Here is a 24,810-nt window from a genome sequence, read left to right as displayed (position 1 = left end):
TCAAGGCTTCTCTTGACGGATGAGAGGACATGAGTAGCATACTGTGTCTCACCTAACCTAACAATGTTCTTAAGATTTTATTTTCATGGGTGAAGATAGCTATGTCCAACTGAGTAGGATAATCTGAGTATTTTCTGTGCCCTGGAGACTATGTGATGGCAAAAGACTACAGAAGAAAGAGCTGGAAAGACCCTATGTGGAGGGGCTTGTACCAGGTGTTGTTGGCTGCCTTAATGATGGTAAAACTGGTGGAGACAGATACTAAGATTAATGTTTTCCACTATAGGAGTGTTCCAACCTCAGCCATTGGGTAGTATTGTTGTTTTTTGTGTGTGTCTGTGCTTGTGTCTTTGCAGCAGTAACTCTGAGCTTCTCTATGAGAAGGCTGATAGAAGGACACTTTTCACAGACCGATGTCGATAGATTGAGAGGGACTTTGGCTGATCCGGAGATCCTAGTGACGGGGGAAGGTTAACAACAGAAGTGACCTACATATTGTTGTCCAGGTTATACCGACGATGGTACTGATAGAGGGGAGTATTGGGTATCATCTTAACCATTGTACCAGAGTGAGGGATCTGATGTCTTGAGAGATATTTTTGAGTTAATTATCTAGTCAAATGTTTCTACAACACTATGCAGATTTGTATATTTATATCTGTAGGACAATTTTATTTTATTATACCAATATTGTGTCGCTTTATAGGGTTTTGGTAAATCACAGGTAAAATCTGATTTGAGTGGTCCCTGTTGTCAATTCACATTGTTTTCCTTAATGAATTGTTTTCTAAGTTATATGAACAATAACCTACAGTCGTATGCATTTAAAGCCAAACTTGTGTAGGAAATGCTTCAACTGTGCATTGGGGATGGAATTCCTGATTATTACAGCAAATGTGTAAATATGTTAGCTATATGAATGGAGTGCTCAGTAAGGCCATGAGGGTTTAAACTTTAAAGGTCAATGGGTATCTTCTTGATGTTGTTTTGCAGCTGCACATGGAGCCTCATATGTCTAGACGGAGGATGTCTAGACTGAAACTTATCACGTTTAGGCTCCTTAGCGTTTTGACTGCATGCAAACCCTCATGTATTCTCCAACAGCTGCATGTTTAAAAAAAAACATTTTTAGTCATTTAGCAGACGCTCTTATCCAGAGCGACTTACAGGAGCAATTAGGGTTAAGTGCCTTGCTCAAGGGCACATCGACAGATTTTTCACCTAGTCGGCTCGGGGATTAGAACCAGCGACCTTTCGGTTACTGGCACAACGCTCTTAACCACTAAGACACCTGCCGCCCCGCATGTGTTACTTACATTGACACAGTTGGCCAGTACAAATGCAAACATTGTACTCTGTGGTAGTGACGGTGCAACATTCTGTTTAACATTATACAATATGTTTACTGGCTCACTTGGGATGTCAGAAATTGTTGTTTTGTCACAGACTGTAAAGCTCCAAAGGAGGATTCCAAGTGATTCTGAAGAGTTCTGAAATTTCCCACATTTCACTTTTAATGTTTGCTAATAAGCTGCTGAAGGTTCAAGCTCTTTGCTATATGCTTCTGTCATTTTCATCCTTTTGAATTCATCATGTGGTAAGTGATGTATTTTGGAAGTGGTTTAATGCATTCTCCTGTTAGTAAAGGCTTAATATCATTTTAGGCACTGACTGTGAAATCTGAAAAATGTATTATTTTACTCTAAGAAGTGGACATTAAGAAGCCAGTGTTGGTCCAAATTGCACAAAAATGACACCCTTTTAGCTTTTTTTTTAGGTCCCGTGTAGCTCCGTTGGTAGAGCATGGCGTTTGCAACGGCAGGGTTGTGTGTTCGATTCCCACAGGGGGCCAGTATGAAAATGTATGCACTCACTAAGTCGCTCTGGATAAGAGCGTCTGCTAAATGACTAAAATGTAAGTCAATAATTGTCCATTTGGTAGAATTTGAAAAATGCAAGACAACACTGAACAAAAATATAAACTCAACATGTAAAGTGTTGGTTCCATGAGCTGAAATAAAAGATCCCAGAAATGTTCCATACGCATATAAATCTTATTTCTCTCCAATTTTGTGCACAAAAAAGGCCACTCTAAAATGTAAATGTCGTTTTAGAGAATTTGGCTGCACAACCAACTGGCCTCACAACCGCAGACCACGTGTAACCACGCCAGCCCATGACCTCCACATCCGGCTTCTTCACCTGCAGGATCATCTGAGACCAGCCACCCGGACAGCTGATGAAACAGGATTATTTCTGTCTGTAATGAAGTAATTTTTTGTGGGGGAAACTCATTCTGATTGGCGAGGCCTGGCTGCCCAGTGGGTGGAAATCCATAGATTAGGGCCTAATGAATTTATTTCAATTAACTGATTTCCTTATATGAACTGTAACTCAGTCAAATAATTGAAATTGTTGCATGTTGTGTTTATATTTTTGTTCAGTATATATCCTCTAATAATTCCTCTCCAGGCATGAAACCAAGCTTTCTGAAGCCTGGCCTGAGGTACACCCAACCTGATTGGTCATTCAACAACAATCTGGTCACCAATAGATCAAAGCTGCAGAGGGCCTCAGCCTATCAGATCAACCAGGACCTTCACTTTACACGTGGATATGCTTCCACTCAGGTAAGGTAACAGTGTGGCTAGCCATTGGTTGTTACCCCAGCCCTTTTAGAGGAATACTTCGGCTCTCTTTTCAGTTTATAGGAATACACCCTTGCACACCTCACGTTCTAAAGGGGAAATCTCAAATCTAGCAGTTGTTCTGACAAAACAGCAGATCCAGTCTATATTAGGCAATGGCAAACGACCAATATATTACTTGGATTATATCCATGCTGGCTTTTGCAGGCTACCTGAGACAGATAGGTGGGAGGGCATACAGGCTGTCGCCAATTTATTAATGTCAATTTGCCTAAATGGGTAATGGAAACACTTACACCACTGTTTCTATCTACACAATACCATTAAATGGAAACCCACCGTAGCAGGCAATTGTCCCATCTATTTTCAATGCAAACTTTGTAAATGTCGACTAAAAATCACTGGACAAGTTAATGGAAACATAGCTACTGAGAGCTTTTGAGTAGGGCTTTGAGAGGAATTACTTTGCTGTGCACCCACTGCGGTCTCGTTCAATACCTAGTAACATATTCATCATCAGTGTGTTTGCCTTTTTTTGTAGTTTGTTGCCCTGAATAAATGTGTAGTTTGCTAGATACTGTAACAGTAGACGTTCACCAAACAGATGTTCATCATCACGGTTTTATTTTCTCATTTAAATATCAACCTATTGTCCTAAAAGTCTCCCTCCTTCCCATTTCTCTCTCCCTCCTCTATTATCTCCACCCTTCTCTCCTCTTTCTGTTCACGAGCAGCAGTCAGGCCTGATTAGTCGAGTGACAGACACAGTCAAGAGCATCGTTCCTTCTTGGCTGCAGAAATACTTCAGGAACGGGAGGCTGCAGAAGGGGGAGGGGCCATGGTGGGGGAGGAGCCGAATAGCCAGGCCCCTCCCCTAATGACAGCGAGGAGGTAGACCCCCTTCCTGATGGACGGGACTCTGCAGAGCCCGGTAGCAGCAATACAGGTGAGCAGATATGGTATAATATACAGTATATCAGATATATTTATGACATATGGCAGAGATCTAGCCCATTGGTGCTGTATTATATTTTTAGATATTTAATCCTTTGTTTTTGGATTGTTTAGCCTAATTCCAGTATTTGAACTTGCCTTGGGACCTCAGTGCAATTTTGAAGCTCAAAATATGGATCAACCCATCTTAACCCTAGTCATTTCAACCCATCTTAACCTCCAGAGCCTTCGACAAGCAGGGCATCCCTGAACTTCCAGGATGTTCTGTTGAGGCCCCCCCTCAACCGCACCCACCTCCACTTCCCCTCCCTGGACGCCTCCCCGAACCCTGCGGGGCCCCAGCTCCCTGTTCTCCGAGCCCTCCACCTCCTCCGCCCCTTTCTCCGGGGGCCCCTTCGCTGGGGCCTCGTCCAGCTTCACCCTGGTCAAAGAGATCAAGGACAACAGCTCCCAGCACGAGGACGACAACATCTCCACCACCAGCGGCTTCTCATCACGCGCATCAGAAAAAGGTAGTGTGTTTTGTGGATTGTGTGTGTGGAAAGTACTCAATCACATTTTGGCCACGAGCAATCCTGTTGAGGTCTAGAGTCAGCAGAATATATTTTAATGGTAGGAAGTGGCTGTGGGAAATAATTTCCCAAATTTTGAATATAACATTTTAGTATGCGTAGACAGTATTGCTGAAATTCAGTCCTTTGTTACATAGATGCATGACACAAGTTTGATTAATCACACAAAAATGTCTCTTCTCTGTCCCCAGATGTACCGAACTTTAAGACCACGTCGCTACCCCAGCTCTGGTCTCCGGAGATGGACCGGACCCACTCTGGGCCCCAGCAGTCCCAGTCCAGTCTCAAAAAGCCTGCGTTCAACCTGTCTGTCTTTGGGACTTCCTCCACTGTGAGTGTCAGTCAGTCAAGTCAGTCCTCCACTGTGAGTGCCAGTCTAGAGTCCGCAAACTCTACTCGCTTTGCTACCGATGTTAAATTGATTTACTTCGACCAGTTGCAATAATGACAGCTAATAATTTACCCAAATTCTTTACAGGAAAACCTGCATGCATGCATACATACACGTGGCTTGGAAACTTGCTGGTGCTGCATTATGATTGTGTTTGATATTCGGCCTCCATGTTTTTCTTCTCCGCTAGTCTACGTTGAACAGTTCAGTGCTGAACTCCAGTCAGTTGGGGGATTCCCCCTTCTACCCAGGGAAGACTACCTACGGGGGAGCGGCTGCTGTTAGAACAGGCCGCTCACGCACAGCCACACCTTACCAGGTAAGCTCCCCACTCCACTACAACTCACAAGTGTTTCCCTATTGATTCCCCCAAAAAAAAAGCTATATTCTGGGCTGCCAGCACCAACAATTTCATTTCAAACAGATAGTAGATATGATGTTAGTCAGGGGAAATAGAGCTGTGATGCCCTGTGCTGAATAATAACAGATAGTAGATATTATGTTAGTCAGGGGAAATGCAGCTGCAGAGTTCAGAAATCTGCATTTTAAACCATTTCACTTGCGTTTTTATATTGAAAGGCAAGTGTGTTTTTTTGTTGTTGCCTCAATTGAGTGATCAGCAGCATGCATCTATAGTTTTCCATAAGAGAAAATACATTAGTGCAACACATTTGGCAGACAATAGCTTGATTTTCATTGGATGACAGCAGAAGTGCAACACTATTTGGCTAGCAGCCACACCAGTAAATGAGCATTTTTGCAAAAACCATTTCTAATGTTTATCATAGAAAGAATGTAGCCAGCTACTATTCCTAATGTTTTGCTTGAAGTTAATCTTGCATTTTACCAGAGAAAAGTAGACTGGCTACACTGAGAAAAGTAGACTGGCTACACTGAGAAAAGTAGCTCCACATCAGTCAGAGCGCTGTCTGCTGATAGAACGCCCGTTTGTGAATTCTCATCCGAGTGGAGAAGTGCAACTGAAGCACAAAATTAGTCTGATTCTGGGCAGAAATTACAGTAAGAAGCATTTTTAGATCGGCATTTACAAAACACAGCAAGATATCTTATGTATTTTATCATTTTTTTCCGTGGAAACACAACCCCTGAGCTGTTTGATGCTCTGCATTTCCACCAGTGCTATTTCATTAACTTGGCATTCATTCAAACCATGTTTGCCGTTAATCACTTTGTGGTAATTGGGTTTGTAAAAAGTGCTTCTCTATGTAAATAGAATGTTATTGATGGATGTGTATTTTCCCCTCTAGGCTCCATTGCGGAGACAGATCAAGGCCAAGCCTGCTGGGGCTCAGCCCTGTGGGGTGACCAGCGCTACCGCCCGACGCATCCTACAGTCCCTGGAGCGCATGTCCAGCCCCCTCGCTGTGCGTACCAATAAAGTTGTTTACGTTGAATTAAATATGGAACCCTCAGATTCGCATGAACAGGGGCCATTTCAGCTTGGCACAATGGCTACAGAACCGTCTGATAGAGATGTGTTGTATAGATCCTCTGTGTATATAGTATTAGTGTCAGCTGTTAGGCCTGCATTTCTTTATTTCTGGAGAAGCCATTTGAAGTGGTGAATCCGCACAAGGAAATAATGTATACATTTCAACCAGTGGAGGCTGCTGTGGGGAGAACGGCTCATAATAATGGCTGGATGGAGCGAATGGAATGGCATCAAACACATGGAAACCATGGAAACCATGTGTTTGATGTTGTTGATACCTTTCCACCTACTCCGCTCCAGTCATTACCACGAGCCCGTCCTCCCCAATTAAGGTACCACCAACCTCCTGTGGTGTCAACATGGCTATCAAGCTATGGGAAATGTCTCTGTAGAAAGTTATTTATGTTAACAAATGCATCATTTGTTTGTTTGTGTTTAACAGGATGCCAAGAGAATCCCCTCTACAGTGTCCTCTCCCTTGTCAACAGTATGTGTTATGAATTTCTCTTTTTTTAAATTCTCAATGGTCGTCATTGTTACTTAGCTCACATTTCTTTCTCTTATGTCCTGCAGTCCCTGGATGGCAGCACTCTAGACCGTTCACATTTCCAGGCCCAAAAAACGGGTAAGTGTTTGTAAGAGACACCGACCCTTTATCGTGGACATTTTGCTGATATCGTTCATTACGATAAATAACCTATAGGACCCTTCTAGAGAAAGGTTTGAAATTAAATACGTTTGTTAATATGGGTGATTGTGAATGGGACAATTGATAGCGACCACAGTCAAAAGCCCTATTCGGACGGGATTACTTTGCTGTGGGAGGTCGGGTAATGTATGTGCACGAGCACAAAACACCACATCTGTGGTTTTAGTCCCGGCCGAATCTGCCATGTCAGTAATGCTTAAATGGCAGGAGAGTAACAATTCCAGCCAGAATAACCTACTGTTTTTTGGCGAACTCCAAGGTCCTCTGATAATACTAGTCCCGTGTGAATCGACATCCCTGTGTTTTGAGAGAAATGTGTGAAGGCTGGGGGAGCATTTAGGGACGTACTGCGGATCGCTAAAATATTCAAATGATTATGAGCACACTTCCTCATTTGAAATATTATGGCGACACTATACCAAAGATGGTTTGGTATGGTTTAGACATTTGGGAACCAAGCTCGAGTTATCAGTGTAGCCCTGTTATCACCTAGAAAAAAAACCTCCAGGCTTCCGTCATAACTGTCAATTTATTGAAAGAAAGGTAAGAATTACAGGGGGCAGTTTGGAAAAACTAATCCTGTCCGAATCGTCCTCTGGAATAACGGACATTCTTGAGTAATAATTACATAACCAACGTTCTCTAGTAATAATAGTCTTGTGCGAAAAGGGCTAAAGTAGTAGTAGTAATTTTAAGGGTAATATTTAAAAAAATACCTGGTGCACATTGTTATAAACGTATCGTTCTAGTTATTGTGGTAATTCAGTCAATTTATCGGGATATGGATTTTGGTCCATATTGCCCAGCTAGTGTTTATCTTCAAAAACCCAATACAATATCTCTTGACACTGACAGCTGACATTATGGCATTTCAAACCTGGGAAAGAAGGTAGTACCGGAGGCTGTCTAGTGCTCACTTTATAGCCAGACACTCCTTCTCCATGGTTGAATACCTGGTTTCCCTGGGCAAGTGCTTCCGACTCAGGTACAGCACTGGGAGCTCCTCTCATGGCTCCCCTTGGGGCAGTAGAGCTCCAATTCCCACAGCTGACGCGTCCACCTGTACGAAACCTCTTCTGAAAATCAGGGCTCTGGAGAACGGGATGAGCACAGGTGTTTTTTCAGCGTCATGAACGCTTCCTCACACTCCTCAGTCCACTTCACAGGGTTGCTTGCCACCTTTTTGAGGTGAGGTTGATCAGGGGAACTGCGATGGTGGAGAACTGGGGAATGAATCTCCGGTACCACCCTGCCAGACCTAGGAAAGACTTCACCTGTGTCTTGGTTCTGCGTTCAGGGCTGTTCCTAAAGGACTCCACTTTTTCCACCTGAGGCCGAACTTTACTTTTACCCAGCTGGCAACCTAGGTACTATGTCTCCTGTTTTACCCACTCACACTTCAGGAGGTTAAGCCTGAGGCTTGCATCATGGATCTTCCCCAGGACTCTGCTAAGACCCTGTATGTGCTCCTCCCAGGAGTGGCTGTAGATCACCACGTCATCCAACTAGGCAGCACAGCAATCGTCACAGTCCTGGAGGACCTTGTCCATGAGCCTCTGGAAAGTCGCAGGGGCCTCATGAAGCCCAAACTGCATAACCTTGAACTGGAACAGGCCCATCAGCATCTGGAAGGCAGTGTAGGCCTTGGACTGTTCGTCCAGGGGCACCTGCCAGTACCCTTTGCAGAGATCCAACGTGGTGATGTGATGAGCTCCACCTATTCTCTTCAGTAAGTCGTCAATGTGGGACATGGGGTAGGCATCAAACTGGGAGATGGCATTCACCTTACGGAAGTCCATGCAGACACGCAAAGAGCCATCCTTCTTTAGGGTGGATGACAATGGGGCTGCTCCATTCTCTTGACGATGGTTCGACAACATCCATCTATATTATGGTGTGGACCTTTTCCTTGAGGGATACCACCAGCCTCTCAGGCACACGGTAAGGATGCTGGCGCACAGGGTTCTGGTCAGGTTTCAAACGGATGATGTGTTCAAGGACATGCAAACACTTTGGTACGATGAAGATTTGGCACATGCAATTATATTCAAACCTCTGGGGTTTTATTTGACCAGATTAACCCAGCTGTTGATAATGGCCATATATGGATTGGAGAGCTGAGAATAAAATTTGAGCGTTTTAAATTTTTGTATGCGTGTGTACATGGGACATGTTGTTTTGAGTATTTATCTGACTTTTCTGTGTTCCCCTACAGCTGGACTCTCCCCTCCCACCAGTCCAGAGGCTGGTGATCCCAGCATCAGCGTCGGTGTCTGGGAACCGCTCAATGTCCTTCAGGCCCTCTCTGATCCCCGGGTGCCTAACCCGAACCCCCAGAGACACGGTGAGGACCCCCACCTCCACATTAGTCAGCTAATGGCTTCTACGCATCCATACAACTACAGACAGCTAACTATCGATGATGTGTTGAAGTCTTCCCCCAACTCCGACTAACTGTCCATAGATGTTTCTGCATGTTGAATCGGGACCAACTACGATGTCCAGCAACTAGGGCTGGGCCATATATCAAGTTAATTCAATTAATTTGAATTAATGTTCTGAATGCCCGTATCACAATAATTATTGGTTTGTTTTTATGAGCGTTCTATGTCTTTTTTGGTCTCGTCTCCTTCTTTGCTGTGTGCACTTTGCACCTTCCCACTCGCACACAGACTCCAAGCCCCTGCCACTCATCACGACAAAATATAACTTCTTCCTCTGACAACAGGCAGTTTAAACACGCTATTTGCATTTGAGGTTTGGTTCAACAGAATCGGTCATATGGAGACCGAAACACTTAGACATTATTTTACTATAATGGACGAGAACTGAACCTTTCTAACGACCCTTTTTGTGTCTCCACCCCCGACATGTATAACAGAGCAGGCCCTACTAAAACGAGAGCATCAATGAACATGATTGTGGGAAATGAATGCTCAGTTTGTCGCGCGCGGTACCACGTACCGCTAGCAGCATTTTATAATAATAATAATATTGTTAGGCCTACTGCTGCTAGGTAGCTCTCTCTCTGCTCTTCCCCTCCCCTCTGTTTGTCCTTGATTGCAGGAGTGAAGTCTGGTGTGCGGGAGTCAGGGTTCCAGCTGCAGCTCATTCACCATAATCACCTCAGCCCTTTAAGACCCGGTCAAACTTGCCACTCATCGTCAGATCATAGTCAAGACAACCATGTTAGTCTCGCTGCCGACTCAACCTGTCTGTTTTCGCTCTTGTGTTTTTTGGACTGTTTATTTACTTTTTCTCCTGTGCCACAGATATTTGGAACCTGACTCCTGCCTCCGCTTCACTCCTGCCACCACCATCCTGCTCTCCACTATCGGACCTCTCCTTTGGACTCCCCACGGACACTAGGACATTACGGTACCACACCTGCCCTGACCTGGATCTGTACCCTCACTGTAACCTGGACTTGCTCTTCCCCATTTATTGGAAACCTGGACTATTGAACATTATAATAAACCTGTTAAAACTTCTCTGGCTTGGTGTACTTGTCTGCATTTGGGTTCTATCCAGTTAAATCATAACAGTATGATCTGACCAACATGAACCCAGCAGACAGTAGCTCGGATACCACCCCAGAGTGCACTCAAATTTGGACTGCCATAGCCAATCAGGGCATTTTACTTGGCCGACATGATACCCTGTTTAAGACGATTGCTGAGGACAGTCAGGTGCTGCTTAATCAGGTTCAATTACTCACCAATCAAGTGTCTGCCCTTACTACCCCTTCAGCCCAGATCAGAGAGCCTTTTGTTCCTGCTCCAGAGCGCTATGACGGGAACATGGGAACCTGTGGCGAGTTTTTGACTCAATGCTCGTTAGTGTTTGAACAACAGCCCCTCACCTACGCCTCAGAAAGAGCCCGTATTGCCTACCTTATCAACTCTACTAGCGGTTCCGCTCGTGCCTGGGGATCCGCGGTCTGGGAGAGTCAGTCGGACATTTGCAACGTTTACGTGGCCTTCACCACGGAGATGAGGAAGGTTTTTGACCACCCCGTACGAGGCAAGGAGGCTGCGAAACGGTTGTTTTCTCTTCGGCAGGGGGTTCGTAGTGTGGCGGAGATGGCAGTGGAGTTTCGGACTTTAGCAGCAGTGAGTGGTTGGAATGACGAGGCATTACAAGGAGTGTTCATCAATGCTTTGTCTGAGACTTTAAAGGATGAATTGGTGTCATATGATGAATCGCCTACGCTGGATAATCTTATTTCACTCACTATCAGGTTGGATAATCGGATTCGGGAGCGCCGCCGGGAGAGGAGTGTCTGTCATCAACAAACTCCTCCCTGCATCTTCCCTACGGAGAAAGCCGTGTCTTCCCGAGTCGATACGAGGAGCACTGAACCCGAAGCCATGGAGGTGGGTCGGTGCACGGTTGTCCTCAGAGGAGCGTGCACGTCGTATTCAGGCTCGGGTCTGCCTGTATTGTGGAGAAGCTGGTCATTTCGTTCCTTCCTGCCCAGTTCGTCCGGGAAAAGGCCCGGCTCATCATTAATGGGAGAAGTTTTGGTGAGCCGAGCAGCGGATTCTTCCTCTTCTCCCCGCATTCTGCTCCAGGCATCCCTCCAGTGGCAGTCTCAGAATTTCTCGGTTAGTGCGCTGATTGACTCTGGTGCCGACGAAAGCTTTTTGGATAGAGAGTGGGCTCAACAGATGGATTTGGAGACTGTTCCTATGGACTGTCCGCTGCAGGCTAAGGGTCTAAATGGACAATTGTTGACCCGTATTACCCATCAGACTGTTCCTGTGTGTCTTAGAGTGTCGGGGAAATCATCAGGAGAACATTCAATTCCATATTATCGACTGCCCACAGACCCCCCTGGTCCTTGGTATCCCCCTGGCTCATAAGACACAATCCACACATTGATTGGGTGACAGGTAGCATTGTTTCATGGAGCACTTTTTGTCATGTGAATTGTTTGTGTTCTGCTCAGACTCCTGCCAGTACTGTGCCTCAACCTCCACTGGAGTCCATGGATCTTTCTGCTGTTCCTGACGCGTATCATGACCTGGCATCCGTTTTCTGCAAACACAGAGCTACTTCTCTTCCTCCTCACCGGCCTTATGACTGCGCCATTGACCTCCAGCCAGGAGCCCCGCTCCCCAGCAGTCGCCTGTACAATCTCTCCCGGCCGGAGACGGAGGCTATGGAGAACTACATTCGGGACTCCTTGGCGGCAGGTATTATGCGTCCTTCCTCGTCACCTGTAGGAGCAGGATTCTTTTTTGTTGCTAAGAAGGATAAGACCCTCAGACCCTGTATTGATTACTGTGGACTTAACAATATCACCATTAAGAACAAGTATTCTCTGCCTTTGATTAATTCTGCTTTTCCCCTCCTTCATGGTGCTACCATCTTTACGAAACTTGATCTACGAAATGCGTATCACCTGGTGCGCATTCGTAAAGGTGATGAATGGAAGACTGCCTTCAACACACCCTTGGGACATTTTGAGTATCTGGTCATGCCTTTTGGTTTGTCTAATGCCCCTGCTGTTTTTCAGGCACTCGTGAATGATGTCCTTCGGGACATGTTGAATCGTTTTGTTTTTGTCTATCTGGATGATATCCTGATTTTCTCAGAGTCCTCCCAGGAACATGAACTACATGTGCGCCAGGTGTTGCAAAGGTTGTTGGAGAACAAACTATTTGTGAAGATGGAGAAATGTGAATTTCATGTGTCTGAGACCTCTTTTTGGGTTACATAATCGCTCAGGGGGAGTTGCGGATGGACCCAGCTAAGATCTCTGCAGTCACGGACTGGCCAGCCCCCTCCACCCGCAAGCAACTTCAACGATTCCTGGGGTTTGCGAACTTCTACAGGAGGTTCATCAAGGACTACAGCCGCATTGCGGCACCACTCACCGCTCTCACCTCCATCTCACTACCGTTCGCTTGGAATGAAGGGGCCGAATCAGCGTTCGAAGAACTGAAACATCGCTTCGCCTCGGCTCCCATTCTGATGCAGCCGGACCCAGACCGCCAGTTTGTCGTGGAGGTGGATGCATCTGACACTGGGGTAGGTGCGGTTTTGTCACAACGTTTTCCTGAAGATAACAAACTGCATCCCTGTGCTTTTCTTTCACGGAAGCTTTCTCAGGCAGAGAGGAATTATGATGTTGGCAATCGTGAACTGCTCGCCGTTAAGCTGGCTCTCGAGGAGTGGCGGCATTGGTTGGAGGGGGCGGAACAACCCTTCATCGTTTGGACGGATCACAAGAATCTGGCATACATCCAGTCAGCTAAGCAGCTCAATCCCCGTCAAGCCAGGTGGGCACTATTTTTTGGGAGATTCAATTTTTCTCTGTCTTACCGTCCTGGGTCACGCAACGTCAAGCCTGACGCCCTGTCTCGTGTTCATTCTGCTGTTGATACTGGTAGTAACCCTGAACCCATCTTGCCTCCTACCTGCAGTATTGCGGCCATTACATGTGACATCGAAGGGATTGTTAGACAGGCTCAACATCATCAAGCTGACCCTGGGAGCGGTCCTCCTAACCGGTTGTTTGTCCCTGAGTCTGTTCGCTCCCAGGTACTTCAGTGGGCTCACTCGTCTCCCCTTACCTGTCACCCTGGAGTTACTCGGACCCTTGACTTTGTGCGACGGAAGTTCTGGTGGCCCAGGATGGAGGCGGACACTCGAGCCTTCATTGCTGCTTGTACGGTCTGTGCACGAAGTAAGAACTCCACCCAGGCCAGCGCTGGTCATCTACGACCTCTGCCAATACCCAGTCGGCCCTGGTCCCACATTGCTTTGGATTTTGTCACTGGACTTCCCCCCTCGTCTGGAAAGACTGTCATTCTTACTGTGATTGATCGTTTTTCTAAGTTTGCTCATTTTTGGCCCTACCTAAACTGCCCACTGCCAGAGAGACGGCTGATATTTTGGTTGAACATGTGTTCCGCTCTCATGGTCTGCCCACTGATATTGTCTCCGACAGGGGTCCCCAGTTTGTCTCCCAGGTATGGAAAGCTTTCTGTAAAGCTTTGGGCATCACATCCAGCCTGTCCTCTGGATATCACCCCCCAGACCAACGGGCAAGCCGAGAGAGCGAACCAGGAGATGGAGACCGCTCTCCGCTGTGTCACAGGGTCTAACCCTGGGTCTTGGAGCTCCATGCTCCCCTGGGTGGAATATGCTCATAACACCTTGACTAACGCTTCCTCTGGTTTGTCTCCCTTTCTGTGTGCTCTGGGTTATCAACCTCCCCTGTTCCCTTCTCAAGAGAGGGAACTGGCGGTACCCTCGGTGCAGTCCCACATGCGCCGCTGCTTCAAGGTCTGGAGGAAGGCCAGGGTAGCTCTGTCCCGAGCTTCGTCATACATGCAGAGGCAAGCCAACCGTCACCGGTCCCAGGCTCCCGGTTACTCTCCTGGTCAAGAGGTATGGCTTAAGTCACGTGATCTTCCATTGAAAGTAGAATCTAAGAAGATGGCGCCGCGTTTTATAGGACCGTTCAAGATACTGTCTATTGTTAACCCCTGCGCGGTTAAGCTACAGCTTCCTGCCTCCCCTACGGGTTCATTCCACTTTTCATGTATCCCAGATCAAGCCTGTGTCTGTCAGCCCTCTGTGCCCGCCCTCTCGTCCCCCTCCTCCGCCCCGGATCGTGGGTGGGGGTCCTGTCTACACTGTCCGGCGACTTCTGGATGTTCGCCGCCGGGGTCGTGGTTTCCATTACCTGGTGGATTGGGAGGGTTATGGTCCTGAGGAACGTTCCTGGGTGCCCAGGAGCTTCATTGTGGATCCTGCTCTGGTCCGTGAATTTCATCGGTTACATCCCGATAAACCCTGTCGGCCGCCAGGTGGCGTCCGTAGAGGGGGGGGTACTGTTAGGCCTACTGCTGCTAGGTAGCTCTCTCTCTGCTCTTCCCCTCCCCTCTGTTTGTCCTTGATTGCAGGAGTGAAGTCTGGTGTGCGGGAGTCAGGGTTCCAGCTGCAGCTCATTCACCATAATCACCTCAGCCCTTTAAGACCCGGTCAAACTTGCCACTCATCGTCAGATCATAGTCAAGACAACCATGTTAGTCTCGCTGCCGACTCAACCTGTCTGTTTTCGCTCTTGTGTTTTTGGACTGTTTATTTACTTTTTCTCCTGTGCCACAGATATTTGGAGCCTGACTCCTGCCTCCGCTTCACTCCTGCCACCACCATCCTGCTCTCCACTATCGGACCTCTCCTTTGGACTCCCCACGGACACTAGGACATTACGGTACCACACCTGCCCTGACCTGGATCTGTACCCTCACTGTAACCTGGACTTGCTCTTCCCCATTTATTGGAAACCTGGACTATTGAACATTATAATAAACCTGTTAAAACTTCTCTGGCTTGGTGTACTTGTCTGCATTTGGGTTCTATCCAGTTAAATCATAACAAATATGCCATTTAGCAGATGCTTTTATCCAAAGCGACGTACAGTCATGCGTGCATAAATTTTTTTTGTGTATGGGTGGTCCCGGGGATCGAACCCACTACCTTGGCGTTACAAGCACCGTGCTCTACCAGCTGAGCTACAGAGGACCACAGACTTTTGCGCCAGCTGGCTAGTCTGTATTTTATAAGTGTGCAATGAGCATGAAAATACACTTTTTATATAAGGAATTTGCAACTCTTTCTCTGATAGAAGAATTTAAATGTTAAAAGTAGTGACTAAAAGTATTCCACCCTGAAACTATATAACGGTGTGAAATGTATTAGAATAATAAGACTATAATCTAGTAATGTGTGTGCGTAGGACAAGTTAAGGTTATGATGTTGTGTTACAATTTAGCAATATAAGTAGGAGTTAGGACAGACAACTTGTGACAACTGTGAAACCAATAATGGGAAATAGGCCTCCCAACTCAGGGAGGGGAGAAACTGTTAGGCTCTGAGAAGATTATGAAACATGTTGCAGAATTGAGATAACAAATATGTGTACAGTGGAAAAATACAGCCCGCCTAAAGTGGGTGGGATTTTCGTCTGACGTGTGTGTATAAAGGATGGGCTCTGAACTTGAGAGGCCAGAGCTCTCATGAATAAAGAAACTGATTCATTGCAGAAATTGGACTTTAATTCTCTAGTTTACATTTTAGCAGATGCTCTTATCCAGAGCAACTTACAGTTAGTGCATACATTATTATTTTATTTTTCATACTGGCCCCCCCGTGGGAATTGAACCCACAACCCTGGCGTGGCAAACACCATGCTCTACCAACTGAGCTACATCCCTGCCGGCCATTCCCTCCCCTACCCTGGACGACGCAGGGCCAATTATGCGCCGCCCCATGGGTCTCCCGGTCACGGCCGGCTACGACAGAGCCTGGATTCGAACCAGGATCTCTAGTGGCACAGCTAGCACTGCGATGCAGTGCCTTAGACCACTGCGCCACTCGGGAGACATTAATAGTTAATAATGAATTAAACAACCTCTGGGAATTATTCAAAGCTTGAGAAGTAGTTGACTTCAACCATTGAGATAACAAAATTCTCGTGACATTCTCATTCTGAGCAATAATAATAATCTTATCCAGGTAGGCCACTCCAAGTTGGTTATAAAGATTAGCTCTCTACTCACTAGCAGGTGGGCTTGTGTTTGATAGATTGTTTATGAGACCTGTGTTAATTTTGGCTCTGGTTTTTTTTTTTAAACAAAAATTGCATTTTCATAGACATACTTGAAAGCCAGATCAGTGATTTGCCAAAAAAAAAAAAAATGCAGGTTAAACTATTTTGATAAAATAAATAAATAGGGATAATTTTACAAGCCCTGAATTCATTAGATTATTCCTGACTGTTTGAGTTGCAGTGTGTATTGACCTTAGACCACTGCGCCTCCACTATAGATCCTGGTTCGAATCCAGGCTCTGTCGTAGCCGGCCGCGACCGGGAGACCCATGGGGCGGCGCACAATTGGCCCAGCGTCGTCCAGGGTAGGGGAGGGAATGGCCGGCAGGGATGGCGTTTGCAATGCCAGGGTTGTGGGTTCGATTCCCATGGGGGGGCCAGTATGAAAAAAATAAAATAATAATGTATGCACTCACTAACTGTATGTCACTCTGGATAAGAGCGTCTGCTAAATGACTAAAATGTAAATGTAAACAAAGCTTATTTAGAGATAAAAATAAAGTATATTTATACTGTATATTGTGCATCACCCACAAGTTTGAAAAAATCGAGATATGATTTTTTGGCAGTATCGCCCAGCCCTACCAACTGCGACTACACACCGGGCTGATTCTTTTAAACCCCGTCCATAGACCGTTGGGTTGGCTGTAGTTGGGTAGATGTGAAGGTTGTTTCATTCAAGAGTTGCTTTCCAAATGTACAGCCAGTCCATAGAACCAGACTTGTTTTGCTTCATGTTTAACCTTTAACCTTTGCTCCACCATCTCCAGCCCACAAGACAATCCCCTCTGATTCCTGAAGCAGTGGCAGGTCCTTCTCAAAGCACAAGCAGCAGTCTGCCCACCTACCCTCTGTCCAGCACTCCTGCAGCCAGAAGCACAGGGTCAGGAGGAGGGAAGGTGAAGAGGGAGAGGACCAGCACACGACCCTCGTCCAAACGACCTGAAGACGAGGTGGGTGCTCATCTCTTATTCTCTCTGATCCCTTCTCCTATTCTGTCTGGCGAGAAGTTTGGGATCCAGGCAATAAATGATTGGTTAGTTCTGAAATGTTTCTGAGCAGGGCTGGAAATGGGGGTGGGGGGGTCGGGTTGAAACAATAATTGTCTAATTGTGCAAGGAAATTATTGCCATACGCCGCTATGTGTAGTAGAGATATTCTGGTTCATGTATAGTACTGTTAACTGTTTTCTACACTCTGACTCCTCTCTTCAGATTGCTGAGCTACCGGCCCTGCCGGCCATCTCTCTACTTATCAACACCTCCATCAGTCTGCCCAGCTTTAGCTTCTCCACCACCAAGCCCACTGCCACTGCCACCTCCACTCCTGTCCTGGAGGAGCCCGTCACTAACGAGGTCCGTCCAGCTCCATTTGACTGTGTCCCATAGGACACCCTATTCCCCTTTATAGTGCTCTACTTTTGGCCCCATAGGGCCCTGGTTAAAAGTAATGCACTATTTATGGAAAAAGGGTGCCATTTGGGACGTAGCCATTGACTTTTGATATCTTCAGTTGTTTTTATTTGAATGTATCCAAATGTGTTTAGTGTCCATCCTAATGACCATGAAGTCTGTCTTTCTTTCAGGTGCCACCGACTACAGCCCCCTCTACCCCTCCCTCCACACCTTTCACCTTCTCCTCCCCTATTGTCATGACAACTGCTGCTAGCCCACCGTCCTTCTCCCCATCTGTAAGTCCCACAGCTTTACCGCAGCTTGAGTATGCCTGCTGTGATGAGTGTTACCCCCGCAGAATATCGTTGTTTCTGTTTTGACATTCCACAATGGTGAGATCACTGCACTGACTGATGTTGACCATCTTCTGTCTCTTAGTCTGGGTTTACATTCAGTGCACCTGTAGTGAAAACGGGTCTGTCACTATCCAACGGGAAGATGGCCACCCCAGTAGTGGCAGCAGGTAAGCGTGGATCACCTCCTGGATAAGAACAAGATCCAAGCCTTGATGTAAAGGGAAACCAATTTCATAGCTAATGGTTCTTCTGTTGTTTCCATTGGTGTCTCTGTAGTGAAGCACGCTGCCAGTGAGAGCATGGAGGAGTTAGAAGGGCCGTTTAAACCAGCCAAGGTGTTGAAACAGGGCAGTGTGCTGGACCTCCTCAAAGGACCTGGTGAGAATGACGGAAATATTAATACAGAATCTTGACGTTTCTAGTAACGCTTGACCTGATCTCTATTATAAGACTTACAAGTCATCTGCCATCAGCTGTCATGACTGTTTATGTGATCTGTCATGACTGTTTATTTCAAAAAAAATTTTTTTGTCATTTAGCAGACGCTCTTATCCAGAGCGACGTACAGTTAAGTGAGTGCATACGTTTTCATACTGGCCCCCGTGGGAAACGAACCCACAACCCTGGAGTTGCAAGCGCCATGCTCTACCAACTGAGCTACAGGGGACTACATGTGATCTGTCATGACTGTTTATGTAATCTGTCATGACAGTGTTATGTGTCTCTTTTTAATGGTGGGTTTAAATTAGTGTATTTTCAAATAGTGTCTTTATATTTCTATCTGGTTTTAGGGTGGTTTTTAACCCTAGCTCTTCTTTCCCATAGGGTTTGCCGTTCCTGTTACTCAGACCTCCCCTGTCCCCAAAGCCCCCAGGAGACCCCAGCCCTGTCCACCGCCCCCTCCCTTGGGGACTTGTTCAAAGTGCCTACAGGCTCCTGGGACTGTGATGTCTGCATGGTGCAGAACAAACCCACTGACACAAAGTGTGTGGCCTGTATTACCCCACGACCAAATTCTTCTTTAGCAAAGACCGACAGTAAACCCTTCACAACGTTGTCCGGGCTGGAGGGTTCCACCACCACCACTACTGCTGCTGCTGGTTTTGGAGCCCTGTTCACAAAGCCTGCGGGAAGCTGGGACTGTGACACTTGTCTGGTTCAGAACAAGCCTCAAGTGGTCAAATGTGTGGCCTGTGAGACAGCCAAGCCTGGGACTGGAGTTAAGGCCACACTGACTCTGCCTGCCTTCTCGGAGGCTAAGACTCTGCCCGCTGCTGCCCCCCTCCTGGGCTTCGGGGACAAGTTTAAGAAGCCGGAGGGTGCGTGGGAGTGTGACGTGTGCATGGTGCAGAACAAGGCGCAGGACATCAAGTGTGTTTCCTGTATGAGCACTAAGCCAGCTAATGAGAAGAGAGAACAACCTGGTGGGTTTTCTTTTTCTTGCTTATAGGTGTTTTTTCTCATGAAGTTGCCTGTTGAGATAATTTGTTGTCTCCATACTGCTATCTTGACCGACTGTTCATTTTGCATCAAAAGATCTTCAAGAAAGTATTTTAAAGGAAATCTGGTGCAAATGTATGTTTACATTTTTGCTTATCGCTCATATCATCTTCCTAACAGGAGCGACGGCAGCGCCTCCATCTCTAACTCCCGCCCCTGTCAGCACCACTCCTCTACTAGGCTTTGGGGCCCAGTTCAAGAAGCCAGAGGGAGCGTGGGAGTGTGACGTGTGCTGTGTTCAGAACAAGGGAGCAGACCAGGCATGTGTGGCCTGTCAGACCCACAAGCCTGGGGTTAAAGTAGAGCCCAAAGGTACGTACAGCTGTCAACTGCCATCTTTCTGTATTATAGAGGCTTCGTTAGAGGGCTTTGTCATTGTAGCAAGATCTTTTGATATTAGTGAGGAGAGATGTGAAGCCTGAACTAAGATAAGGAAATTCATGATAACAGTTTAGTTTTTTTAATACAGAATTCTGAAGTAGTTAATTAATGTGATCCTCTGTCTCTTTCAGCGTTCGGTTCCTCGTCGTTTGGTATCCAGTCCTTGTCTGACACCGGCTCAGGGGGTTTCAAGTTTGGCTTGGGGGCGTCATCGGACTCAGCCTCTGCTTCTGGGGGCTTCAAATTCGGCGGCAACCTCTCTGACTCCTCCTCTTCAGGGGGGCTTTAAATTCGGCGGCACCCTCTCTGACTCCTCCTCTTCAGGGGGCTTCAAATTCGGTGCAGCTGGCTCATCAGACACCACCTCGACAGACACCAGCAGCTCTGCAGGCTTCAAATTCAGCAGCTCCACAGAGGGTTTCAGATTTGGAGCTGCTGCTGCTTCCACCCCTGCAGCGGCCGAGGGGAAGAAGGATGAAGCCCTGAGTATGGGTGCCGGGTTCAAATTTGGCGTCAGCGGTGGGATCTCGTTCGGCACTGCAGCAGCTGTTAGCACGGAGAGCAAACCCTCGGACGGAGGGTTCTCCTTTGGACTATCAAAACCGGCAACCACAACCACCTCCTCTACTTTAAGCCTTCCTGTCTCTACAGAGAACGACAGTGGAGCTTCTACAGAAACAGCAGCAGCTCATATGTTTGGGAAGCTGGCTGAGGCCGAGCCTCCTGCCCTGGCCACACCACTAGGGGGCAGCATATTCGGGGAATCGCAAGAGAAAGACCAGGACCCTTTCACCTTTGGGAAGCCTGACGAGAAGGAGGCCTCTATGAGGTCTGGGTTCCTATTCAGTGCTGCAAGTAAAGAGGCGGAGGAATCGGCTCCCCCTGGAGGCTTTTCCTTCAGTATGCTAGATCCATCTGCAGACCAGCCCAAAGCACCTACCTTCGCCTTTGGGAAGCTGGCAGACGACAGCGAGACCCCAGCAGCAAAAGCCCCTAAGCCCTCATTCAGCTTTGGGCAAAGCTCTACAGGTGGGAGGGATACGCTGCAATAGTTAATGTTATTATTAACCAATTTTGTATTTGTCAATTCTATAAATGGATGTTCTACTATAATTCTATAAATGGATGTTCTACTGTAAAATTATGAATATTTTTTTTTGATTATTCTTTTTTCCTCCACTATTCAAATGTATGTGTTTGTAATGAATGAACACGCTGTCTACACTTAAACCAATCATTCTTCACTTCATTCAGTCCTTTTTGTTGTTTTTCTTGCAGATGCTACAGCCTCAAAGCCAGCGTTTGGGTTCATGGCAACCACCACCTCTTCTTCCACCACCACTGCCCCCAGTCTGTTTGGGCCCCTGAGCACCACTACCCCAGCCCCTATCCCGGCCCCCCAGTACCTACCTGTTCGGGCAGAGTGCCTCCAGTGAGGCCACCCCAGCCAAGTCCTTCTTGTTTGGGCCGAACCAGGACAGCCTGCCTGCCTCTGCAGCCTCCCTGAACCCTGGCCCGGCTCAGCCCCTTCCTGTTTGGGTCTGGACCTAACACTGCTGCTCCCTCCTTCACTTTTTGGAGCGGCAGCGCCCTCCACTGCCTCATCTACAGGTTGGCTACTTTTAGGACTTATTTTCAAGGATTCTTTTTTATTTTTCACCCCTGACTGTTGCCGCTGCACTATTCTACTAATGTGAATTGATAGCGTTGTGGTTTTTCTGCAAACTTCTCTTTATCTAATAAGTGAAGCTGTTGGCCACATTGACCAATAGTTGACCCAAGATGTTTTGCCGCTTTAGCGCTCTTGTTTGTAGTTGGTTGAAATGTAATCAGCGCTATTTTAACTTCTCTCTCTCTCTCCAGCTCCATCAGCAGCCCATGCTCCGTTTGTATTCAGCCCTGCCTCCTCCACTGGCTTTGGGTCGGGACAAGCTCCTACCTTTGGTCAGGGTACCTCCCAGCCCAATGCCCCTGCGTTTGGTTCTCCAGCACCGTCCCCCTTCTCTGCCACAGCCTCCCAGCACTCTGTCCCTGTGTTCGGCCAGCAAGCCAACTCCACGCCCGCTTTTGGCTCATCCACCCCCGCCACACCAGGTGGGTTTCTACTGTCACTTTATCTGGGGTTATTTTGTGTATGTACAGTGCATTTAGAAAGTAGTCACACCCCATGACTTTTTCCACATTTTGTTGTTACAGCCTGAATTTAAAATGGATTACATTTTTATTTTGTGTCACTGGCCTACACACACTACCCCATAATGTCAAAGTGGAATTATGTTTTTCGAAATGTTTACAAATTAATTAAAAATGGAAAGCTGAAATGTCATGAGTCAATAAGTATTCAAGCCCTTTGTTATGGCAAGCCTAAAATAAGTTGAGGAGTAAAAATGTGCTTAACAAGTCACATAATAAATTGCATGCTCTGTGTGCAATAATAGTGTTTAACATGATTTTTGAATCACTATACCCCCACACATACAAACCCCACACATATATGTAAGGTCCATCAGTCAAGCAGTGAATTTCAAACATATTCAACTACAGAGACCAGGGAGGTTTTCAAATGCTTCGTGAAGAAGGGCACCTATTGGTAGATGGGTAAAAATAAAAAAGCTGACATTGAATATCCCTTTGAGCATGGTGAAGTTATTCATTAGACTGGATGGTGTATTAATACACCCAGTCACTACAAAGATACAGGCGTCCTTCCTAACTCAGTTGCCGGAGAAGAAGGAAACTGCTCAGGGATTTCACAAGGAGGCCAATGGGGACTAAAACAGTTACACAGTTTAATGGCTGTGATAGGAGAAAACTGAGGATGGATCAACGACATTGTAGTTACTCCACAATACTAATCTAAATGGCAGAGTGAAAAGAAGGAAGCCTGTACATAATACAAATATTCCAAAACATGCATCCTGTTTGCAATAAGGCACTAAAGTAAAACTGCAAAAAATATGGCAAAGAAATTAACTTTGTCCTAAATACAAAGCGTTATGTTTGGGGCAAACACAACACATCACTACCACTCATCATATTTTCAAGCATGGTGGCGGCTGCATCATGTTATGGGTATGCTTGTCATTGGCAAGGACTAAGGAGCTTTTTTGGATAAAAAGAAACTAAATAGAGCTAAGCAAAGGCTAAATCCTAGAGGATAACCTGGTCTGCTTTCCAACAGACACTGGGAGACAAATTCACCTTTCAGCAGGACAATAACCTAAAACACAAGGCCAAATATACGCTGGAATTCCTTACCAAGACGACAGTGAATGTTCTTGAGTGGCCAAGTTACAGGTTTGAATTAAATCAGCTTGAAAATCTATGCAAGACTTGAAAATGGCTGTCTAGCAATGATCAACAACCAACTTGACAGAGCTTGAAGAATTTTAAAAAGAATAATGTGCAAATGTTGCACAATCCAGGGTTACAAAGCTCTTAGAGACTTACCCAGAAAGACAGCTGTAAACGCTGCCAAATGTGCTTCTACAAAGTATTGACTCAGGAATGTGAATACTTATGTAAATGAGAGATTTCTGTATTTCCTTTTCAATAAATTTGCTAAAATATTTCAACATATTTTCACTTTGTCATTATGGGGTGTGTAGATGAGTGAGATAAATATATTTTGAATTCGGCCTGTAACACAACAAAATGTGGAGTAAGTCAAGGAGTATGAATACATTCTGAAGATAATAAAAAACAAGAATCATTTAAGATTGATATGATATTCAGAAAATACATTTTACTACTCAGTCTGATTAGTGTGATGGCTTTTGAATCATCCTATCACGCAACGTTAAAGATTCAACTTCAATGATTCACCTGGTGTCCATGGTTTTACCAGGTGGAGGTTTCCAGTTCGGAGGAAACAGTGCATTCGGCACCTCCAGTAACAGCACAGGGGTGTTTGCTTTCGGAGGGGCACCAGGAGGGTCCCCCCGCCCCTTCTGCCACGCCCTCCATGGCACCCCAACCCAGTGCACCTGGAGGTGGCTTTAACTTTCGCAGCGGCCCCTACCTTTATTGGGTGAGTCCAATAGCTCCAACTCCTGATAAGGATTGGCCCAAATTCACCTGTCCCTATATAAATACATTGGTATTCATATGCTCTCAGAATTGTTGCATCCCCTGGTTTAGTGGTTGTTATTAGTCCCAAGTCATTGTGTGTGTGTGTGTTATATATATATATATATATATATATGGGCCCTGTGTTGCTCAGTTGGTAGAGCATGGCACTTGCAATGCCAGGGTTGTGGGTTTGATTCCCCGGGGCCAGTATGAAAACTTTTATGCACTCAATAACTATAAGTCGCTCTGGTTAAGAGCGTCTGCTAAATGACTAAAATGTAAAATAATAATTTTTAAAAAATGGATGCCTTTTTGTACCAAACGTCTGCAAGTTATTGGATGTGCGTACGCTAAGTTTGAATTGTGTGTTGATGTCTTATCCCCTACTACAGGTCAACGAAGAGCACCACCTTCACTGCAGCCCCTGCAGGACAGAACTCAATCGCTAGACGCAAGATCAAAACAGCTGTCCGGCGTAAGAAGTAAAACATCCATCGGACTAGACTTGACCCTTTCAAGCATAGACGGGACTACTTCCTCTGGACAAACACTGAAGTACTTAGCATGTGAAGAAAGATGCTATGATGAAGCCCCTATCTGGGGATGTATGGGTGATATTCTGATGGGTGGGTGGGTGGTAGACCCAAGAGCAACTAGAGAGAGGGACCCTCGTACAGAGCAGGTGTCAGACTTTAAAAAATAAATAAACTGCAAATGAACCTATGATGGCAACAACACAATCAAGCGAGAAAC

The 24,810-nt window shown here is 46.2% G+C and overlaps 1 pseudogene; it reads left to right on the top strand.

The window, feature by feature from the left end:
* The first annotated feature begins 2,226 nt into the window (after positions 1–2,226).
* LOC121560749 lies at positions 2,227–23,923 on the top strand (annotated as a pseudogene).
* The last annotated feature ends 887 nt before the right edge of the window (positions 23,924–24,810 follow it).

The sequence above is a fragment of the Coregonus clupeaformis genome, chromosome 17 (genome assembly GCF_020615455.1).
Source record: "Coregonus clupeaformis isolate EN_2021a chromosome 17, ASM2061545v1, whole genome shotgun sequence".
Lineage (NCBI taxonomy): Eukaryota > Metazoa > Chordata > Actinopteri > Salmoniformes > Salmonidae > Coregonus > Coregonus clupeaformis.
This window is presented reverse-complemented; position numbering and strand designations above follow the sequence as displayed.